The following is a 9051-nucleotide window of genomic DNA, read 5'->3' as shown; positions in this document are numbered from 1 at the left end:
TGGCTCACACCTGTAATCCCAGCTCTTTGGGAGGCCGAGGTGGGCAGATCACTTGAGGTCAGAAGCTCAAGACCAGCCTAGTCAACATGGTGAAACACCATCTCTACTTAAAAAAAAAAAAATTAGCTCGGCATGGTGGTGGGCACCTGTAATCCCAGCTACTGAGGAGACTGAGGCAGGAGAATCGCTTGAACCACGGAGGCGAAGGCTTCATTGAGCCAAGATCCCACCACTGCACTCCATCCTGGGCAACAGAGTGAGACTCCATCTCAAAAAAAAAAGGTTAAGCTGGCCAGGCACGGTGGCTCACGCCTGTAATCCCAGCGCTTTGGGAGGCCAAGGAGGGTGGATCGCCTGAGGTCAGGAGTTGAAGACCAGTTTGGCCAACATCGTCTCTACTACAAATACAAAAATTAGTCGGGCATGGTGGTGGGCGCCTCTAATCCCAGCTACTAGGGAGGCTGAGGCAGGAGAATCGCTTGAACTTGGGAGGCAGTGGTTGCAGTGAGCCAAGATGGCACCGCTGCACTCCAGCCTGGGCAACAAGAGCAAAACTCCATCAAAAGAAAGAATGAGGAAAGAGAGAGAGAGAGAGAGGGAGAGAGAGAGAGAGAGAGAGAGAGAGAGAGAGAGAGAAAGAAAAAGAAAGAAAAAGAGAAAGAGAAAGAAAGGAAATGGTTAAACTACAAAAAAAAATCGAAAATCACCAATCTTATTCTTCACCTTATAAATAAGAAAACTGAGATACAGAGGCGAATAACTGGAAGTCACAGAGAAAGTAACCAAACCAGGACTCAAGTATGGAGAAATTTCTAGGCATCCACCAGATTCCATTCTCCCCTTCTTCCTTTTATTGAAACACCTGCCCCAGGCTTTAACCAGACACATAACTATTGGGCTAGAGACCACAGTCCACAGCCTCCTTTGCAGTGACTAAGTTCTCAGCAATGTGAATAAAAATAATGCTCTGTTTCTTATAAGGAAAATGCTGTTTCTTCGCTCTTTGGTATCCTTCCTTTGGGTTGGGACATAAGATATCTAACTGTTGAGATAAGATAAGATAAGATCTTATGAACAAGGAACATGTCTCAGGACACACCCACATAGAAAAAGAACCTGGATCTCCTGAAGGCTTTGTGAATCAGAACCACCTCCTTGCCCTGCACTTTCTACTTTCTTTGGAATATTTATGAGACAGAAATAAACTGGATTGTTGGAGCACTCTGGTATTTTTATGTCTCTTTGTTACAGTAGCTATATCATTTATCAATTGCTAAGTAACAAATCACCCCACAACTCAGTAGCTTGAAACAACAAACATGGGAGGCCCAGGCAGGAGGATCACTTGAGGCCAGAAGTTCAATGCCAGCCTGGGCAACATAACAAGAACCCATCTCTTCAAAAAAAAAAAAAAAAAATTAAAAATTAGCTGGGCATACTGGCTTGCACCTGCAGTCCTAGCTACTCAGGAGGCTGAGGCAGAATGTTTGCTCAAGCCCAGGAGTTTAAGGTTGCAGTGAGCTATGATCACACTAGTATACTCCAGCCTGGGCAACAAAGTGAGACCTTGTCTTAAAAATAAAAATTGGCCGGGCACAGTGGCTCACACCTGTAATCCCAGCACTTTGGGAGGCCAAGGCAGGCGAATCACCTGAGGTCAGAAGTTCGAGACCAGCCTGGCCATCATGGTGAAATCCTGTCTCTAATAAAAATACAAAAACTAGCCAGGCAAGGTGGCGGGTGCCTGTAATGCCAGCTACTTGGGAGGCTGAGGCAGGAGAATCGCTTGAGCCTGGGAGGTGGAGGTTGTAGTGAGCCCAGATTGTACCACTGCACTCCAGCCCGGGCAACAGAGCAAGACCCCATATCAAAAATTAATAAATTAATAAATAAATAAAAATTAGGCCTGGTGCAGTGCCTCACATCTGTAATTCCAGCACTCTGGGAGGCCGAGACTGGTCAATCATTTGAGGCCAGGGGTTCAAGACCAGCCTGGCCAACATGGTGAAACCCTGTCTTTACTAAAAATACAAAAATTAGCCTGGCATGGTGGTGCATGCCTGTAGTCCCAGCTTCCTAGGAGGCTGAGACATGAGAATCGTTTGAACCCAAGAGGCAGAAGTTTCAGTGAGCTGAGACTGAACCACTGCACTCCAGCCTGGGCAACAGAGTGAGACTCTGTCTCAAAAATATAAATTATACAATTAATTGAAATTAAAATTAAAAAATTTAAAAACATTTCTTGTCTCCTAGTTTCTGTGGGTTAGGAACTCAGGAGCAGCTCAGCTGCCTCAGGATCCCTTCTGAGGCTGCAGCCAGAGTACTGGTGGGGACCACAGCCATCCAGAACTGCTAGCTCAGGACTAGAATATTCACTCCCACATTCATCCACTCTGGCTGTTGTCAGAGACCTCAGCTCCTCATCACGTGGCTTCTCCACAGGTGAGTGTCTTTGTGAGGCGGTTCTTGGCTTCCCCCAGAGCAAATGACCAGAAATAAGGAGTGGCCCAGAAAGAAACTGCAGTGCATTTTTATAACCCAGTCTCCAGTCCCAAGTCAAGCACTGTCACCTCCCTTTCATTCTATTTGCTAGAAGAGTCACCAAGTTCTTTGTAATCCCATCACCTTGGGAGGCCAAGGTGGGAGGTCAGGAATTCAAGACCAGCTGGGCAACATAGCAAGACCCTATCTCTACAAAAAAACAAAACAAAATAAACAGCCAGGCATGGTGGTACACACCTGTAGTCCTAGCTACTCGGGAGTCTGAGGTGGGAGGATTGCTTGAACCCAGAAGTTGGAGGAAGCAGTGAGCTAGAATTGAGCCACTGCACTCCAGCCTGGGTGACAGAGCAAGACACTGTTTCAAGAAAAAAAAAAAATTAAAAACAAAAAATACGGCCAGGCACCGTGGCTCATGCCTGTAATCCCAGCACTTTGGGAGGCTGAGGTAGGCAGATCACCTGAGGTAGGCAGATCACCTGAGGTCGGGAGTCCGAGATCAACCTGACCAAAATGGAGAAACCCCATGTCTACTAAAAACACAAAATTAGAGGTTGCAATGAGCCAAGATTGCGCCATTGCACTCCAAGCTAGGCAACAAGAGCAAAACTCCATCTCAAAAAAAAAAATAAAAGAAAAAAAATTAAAAATTAAAATAAATTTCTTTTTTAAAAAAGAGTCACCAAATCCTGCCAAGCTCAAGGGGGTGAGAACTAGGCTCCACCTTTTAAAGGGAGGAGTATCAAAGAATGGGTGGACATATTTTCAAACTACCGTAGTGGCTCAGCCTGTATCTTAACTATCATTATTATTTTTAACTCATCAACTTTATTTTTTTCCTTTTTTTGAGACAAATTCTGGCTCTATCCCCCAGGCTGCAGTACAGTGGTGCCATCTCGGCTCACTGCAACCTCCACTGCCCAGGCTCAAGCGATCCTCTCATCTCAGCCTCCAGGGTAGCTGGGGCTACAGGCGCATACCACCACAGCCAGCTAATTTGTGTGTGTGTGTGTGTGTGTGTGTGTCTTCTTTTGTAGAGATGGGGTTTTGCTATGTTGCCCAGTCTGGTTTCAAACTCATGAGCTCAGCTGGGTGCAGTGGCTCACACCTGTAATTTCACCACTTTTTGGAAGGCCAAGATGGGCGGATCACCTGAGGTCAGGAGTTCAAGACCAGCCTGGCCAACATGGTGAAACTCTGTCTCTAATAAAAAAAAAATACAAAAATTAGCCGGGCATGATGGCGGGTGCCTATAATCTCAGCTACTCGGAAGGCTGAGGCAGGAGAATCGCTTGAAAACCTGGGAGGCAGAGGTTGCAGTGAGCCGAGATCATGCCACTGCACTCCAGCCTGGACAACAAGAGCAAGACTCCATCACAAAAAAACAAAACAAAACAAAAAAAAACCACACACTCATGAGCTCAAGCAATCCACCCGCCTCGGCCTCCCACAGCACTGGGAGCACTGGGATTACAAGGATGAGCCATGGTGCCCAGCCTAATCCATAACTTTTACAGAATGTTTTATCCTGCATCCTAATTAATATGCTAAATCTACCAACTGCTATCCCAGTGCATATTCTGAGCCATAATGCTTCATGATGTAGTTCAAGGACAATAATAATTAACATCACTGGGGGCCTTTTACGTGCCAGGCACATGCCAAGCATTTTCAAACATTTTGTCCCTCATGAGAACCTCTGTGGTAGATTCTACGACAAGCCTTAATTTTTTTTTTTTTTTTTTGAGTTTCACTGTTGTTGCCCAGGCTGGAGTGCAATGGCACGATCTCGGCTCACTGCAACCTCTGCCTCCTGGACTCAAGCAATTCTCCTGCCTCAGCCTCCTGAGCAGCTGGGATTACAGGCATGCACCACCATGCCTGGCTATTTTTTTATTTTAGGTAGAGATGGGGTTGCGCCATGTTGACCAGGCTGGTCTCAAACTCCTGACCTCAGGTGGTCCACCCGCCTCGACTTCCCAAAGTGCTGGGCCTACAGGCGTAAGCCACCGTGCCCTGCTGACATGCCTTAATTTTATAGGTGAGGAAACAGGTTTAGCAGAGTTCATACCAGGCCAGGCTCCCATGCCTTACTCTTTTTTTTTTTTTTTTTTAGATTTTTTAAAAAATTATTATTATACTTTAAGTTCTGGGGTACATGTGCAGAATGTACAGGTTTATTACATAGGTATACATGTGCCATGGTGGTTTGCTACACCCATCAACCCATCATCTATATTAGGTATTTCTCCTAGTGCTATCCCTCCCCCAAGCCTGACTCTTAATCACTGCACTAGTGCTGGGGAAAATGTGTGCTTTATGGAGAGAGACTGAGATTGGTTGGAATTCTGGCACCAACACTTAAGAATTATCTGATTTTGCACGGGGCATCGTGGCTTACACTTGTGATCTCAGCACTTTGGAAGGCCGTGGCGAGTGGATCACCTGAGGTCAGGAGTTCAAGACCAGCCTGGCCAACAGGGTGAAACCCCATCTCTACTAAAAATACAAAAATTAGCCGGGCATGGTGGAGGGCACCTGTAGTCTCAGCTACTTGGGAGGCTGAGGCAGGATTATTGCTTGAACGCAGGAGGTGGAGGTTGCAGTGAGTCAAGATCATGCCACTGCACTCCAGCCTGGGTGACAGAGCGAGACCATGTCTCAAAAAAAAAAAAAAGAATTATGTGATTTTTCTTTCTTTTATTTGCTCATCTTTGTTAGGCAAGAATTATTGATTTTTGGTGAAACCTAATCTTCTTGGGCTTTGATTTTACCTTATAGAAAAATAGAAAAAAAGATAATCCCTTAACGGTTATGATGAGGAATAAATAAAACTATCCAAAGACCTGAGCACAGGGCTTGGCACAGATAGGGGTGGTCAGTAAAAGGTGGTCTTCTCCCCTCCTTCACTTTTTTCTCAAATCTCCACTTTCATTCATACATGAGATGGTTCAGCTGTGGCCAGACTGTTGGCTTCGTTCCAGAAAGCAAAACATAGCAGTACTATGCGGAATTCCTGGGAAACCAGGTACGCCTGAACTCCATAGCCTTTGTTTCCTCCCAGCCTCTGCTGACACTTAGGAAAAGCATCAGAGCATTCCCTAAAGAAATGCTTTAATTAATAAAAGCCCCTGGCACCATCCCAGAACTGCCCCAGCTTCTGGAGAGAGAAAGTGTTTTCCTCCTTAGTCACACCAATGCCTTTTTCTCTGATTGCACTTTCCACGTGGTTTTCGAGCTGACAGGAAGGGTGGGAAATTGCTGCTTTTTTTTTCCTGGAGAACCACAGACTAGGACCTGGGGCATTGCTGGGTAGATTGTGAACACCTTCGGCCAAGAGTTGCATCAATCCCCTAAAAAAATCTAGGTACTGGCCAGACGCGGTGGCTCACGCCTATAATCCCAGCACTTTGGGAGGCCGAGGCGGGTGGATCACCTGAGGTCGGGAGTTTGAGACCAGCCTAACCAACATACGAAAAATACAAAATTAGCCAGACGTGGTGGCACATGCCTGTAATCCCAACTACTCAGGAGGCTGAAGCAGGCGAATCACTTGAACCCGGTAGGCGGAGGTTGCAGTGAGCCGAGATTGCGCCATTGCACTCCAGCCTGGGCAACAAGAGCGAAACTCTGTCTCAAAAAAAAAAAAAAAAAAAAAATCCTGTTACTGAGACTTCTAGGGTATCTGGACAGAGGAAATAAAAATTGCAGCCGGGGAGACAGAGCAAGATCCTGTCTCAAAAAAAAAAAAAAAAGAAGAAGAAAAAGCAAAGGCTTCATTTGCCCAATATACAATGCACGACTCTCAACACCTTCAAAGAATTACATGCTCCTCCCATGAAAACGCTTCATTTGTTTTTTTGAGATGAAGTCTTGCTCTGTTGCCCAGGCTGGAGTGCAGCGGCTCAATCTCAGCTTACTGCAAGCTCTGCCTCCCGGGTTCACGCCGTTCTCCTGCCTCAGCCTCCCGAGTAGCTGAGACTACAGGTGCCCACCACCATGCCCGGCTAATTTTTTGTATTTTTAGTAGAGACGGGGTTTCACTGTGTTAGCCAGGATGGTCTCGATCTCCTGACCTCGTGATCCCCCTGCCTCGGCCTCCCAAAGTGCTGGGATTACAGGCGTGAGCCACCGCTCCTGGCCTGAAAATGCTTCTTATACAAAATTTAAAAGTTTGGGAAAATATTGTGACAATTTGTCTAATTCTGAAATATGACATGCTTACTTGGGGTTATTTATCTTTTTTTTGGTGGGGGATGGGGAACTGGGTCTCACCCTGTCACCCAGGCTGGAGTGCAGTGGCACAATCTCAGCTCACTGCAACCTCTGCCTCCCAGGCTCAAGCCATCCTCCTGCCTTAGCTTCCTGAATAGCTGGGACTACAAGTGGACTCCACCATGCCCAGCTAATTTTTGTACTTTTTGTAGAGATGGGGTTTTGCCATGTTACCCAGGCTGGTCTTGAACTCCTGAGCTCAAGCGATATGCCTACCTTGGCCTCCCAAAGTGCTGGGATTACAGGCATGAGCCATGGCCCCCAGCCATTTATCATTTTTTATAACCATCCATGGTTAGCATTCTCTGCTACATTATCAGGTCACACTTGGAGGCCCACAAAAGAGGGTGTCTTACTGAAGATGAAAGGAGGTGATTCAGGCCTTTTCCCCCATGCACCTCCACAGGATTGACTGCTTCTCTCCAGAGTGTTTCTCTAATGTTCACAAGGCCTTAAAATGAGGGGGCTCACGGAGTGTCTAAGAGGAAGTTGGAGTCGGGCAGTGGGAATAAAAAGAATCCTTTGACTCCTCAGAAGCTTTCCTAGGCCAGGCACGGTGGCTCCTGCCTGTAATCCCAGCATTTCGGGAGGCCAAGGCTGAGGGATTGCCTGAGTTCAGGAGTTTGAGACCAGCCTGGGCAACATGGCAAAACCCCAGAAAATTAGCCAGGCATGGTAGTATGCGCCTGTAGTCCCAGTTGGTTGGGAGGCTGAGGGGGGAGGATTGCTTGAGCCTGGGAGGTGGAAGTTGCAGTGAGCCGAGATGTCACCACTGTACCACTGGGTGACAGAGCAAGACCCTGTATAAAAAAATTAATTAATTAAAAAAAAAGTTTTTCCAGAAGTTTAGTATTATTTTTTTCCCTTTCCATGGAAGATTTTAAAACATATTTCTTTCTTTTCTTTTCTTTTTTTTTTGTCTTGCTCTGTTGCTCAGGCTAGTGTCTAGTGGCACAATCATAGCTCACTGCAGCCTTGAACACCTCAGCCTCTGGAGTAGCTGGGACTACAGGCATGTGCTGCCATGCCCAGCTGATTTCTATTTTTTGTAGAGATGGGGTCTTGCTATGTTGTCCAGGCTGGTCTCCAACTCCTCGCTCAAGCTCCTTCACCTCAACCTCTCAAAGTGCTGAGGTGTGAGCTACCACACCCATCCTAGAAACATATTTCTACCTCATATTTACCAAGTAGCTTTGAATATATGGCCCATCATCTTCTTTACTGTTTCAGTTTCTTCCTCAATAAACCAGACTAGTCTTCCTGACTCACGTGGAGCTGAGTCACCTGGTGGTGAGGGTGGAGGAGTGAGAGATCTAAATTTGGTTGACATGATGTGAGAAATCAGCTTGTCTTTCATAGAACCCTTCAGTCCAGGAAAATGCTGGGACTGAAACAATCATTTCAAAGATGCCCAGAACCAAAGCCCTTCTACCAACATATAACTCCCAATGTCAGCCATCAGTTGAGGTCCTGTGGCCACACTGACCAGGAGGGACGAGAGGAGGAGAGTGTGAAGGGATACACCAGTTTTTCAAAATTGGAGTCCTTAAGTGCCTGGGGAGATCTTATTGAATGCTTAAAATATCAGGCTTAAAATATGAATTGTTGCACCTGTAATCCTAGCTACTCAGGAGGCTGAGGCAGGAGAATCACTTGAACCTGGGAGGCGGAGGCTGCAGTGAGCTGAGATCAAGCCACTGCACTCCAGCCTGGGCGACACAGAGCAAGACTCCGTTTCAAAAAAAGAAGAATTTTCATCATTCTTACCTTTAAGGGTGTTTTCCTTCCAAGAACCTCTAGTCCAAAGGGGAGTGGGATGGGAGGTGTTCCTCACTTCCCGTCAATTTTCCTTTCAAAGGCTCTCCTTCTTTCACAGTCTGGTGCTGGAGGCAGTTAGCAGGAGAGCCTTAATAAAATTAGGATCACCCATCACACCTCTCCCCCGAGCCAATGAATAGAAAGAACTATTGGATAAGTTACCATTATGCACACTTTTTTTTTAAAGACTTTATTTTTCAGTGTAGTTTTAGGTTCACAGCAAAATTGAGAAGAAGGTACAGAATTCTGATACACCCCCAGCCCCACACATGTATAGCCTCCCCCATTAATCCCAGCACTTGGGAGGCTGAAGCAGGCAGATAGCCTGAGCTCATGAGTTTGTGACCAGCCTGGGCAATGTGGCAAAACCCAGTCTGTACAAAAAAATACAAAGAAAAAAAAAATTAGCCAGGCATAGTGGTGGGTGCCTATAGTGCCAGCTACTCGGGAGGCTGAGGT

This window comes from Pongo pygmaeus, chromosome 7 (assembly GCF_028885625.2).
Source record: "Pongo pygmaeus isolate AG05252 chromosome 7, NHGRI_mPonPyg2-v2.0_pri, whole genome shotgun sequence".
Classification (NCBI taxonomy): domain Eukaryota; kingdom Metazoa; phylum Chordata; class Mammalia; order Primates; family Hominidae; genus Pongo; species Pongo pygmaeus.
Note: the sequence above shows the minus strand (reverse complement) of the source record.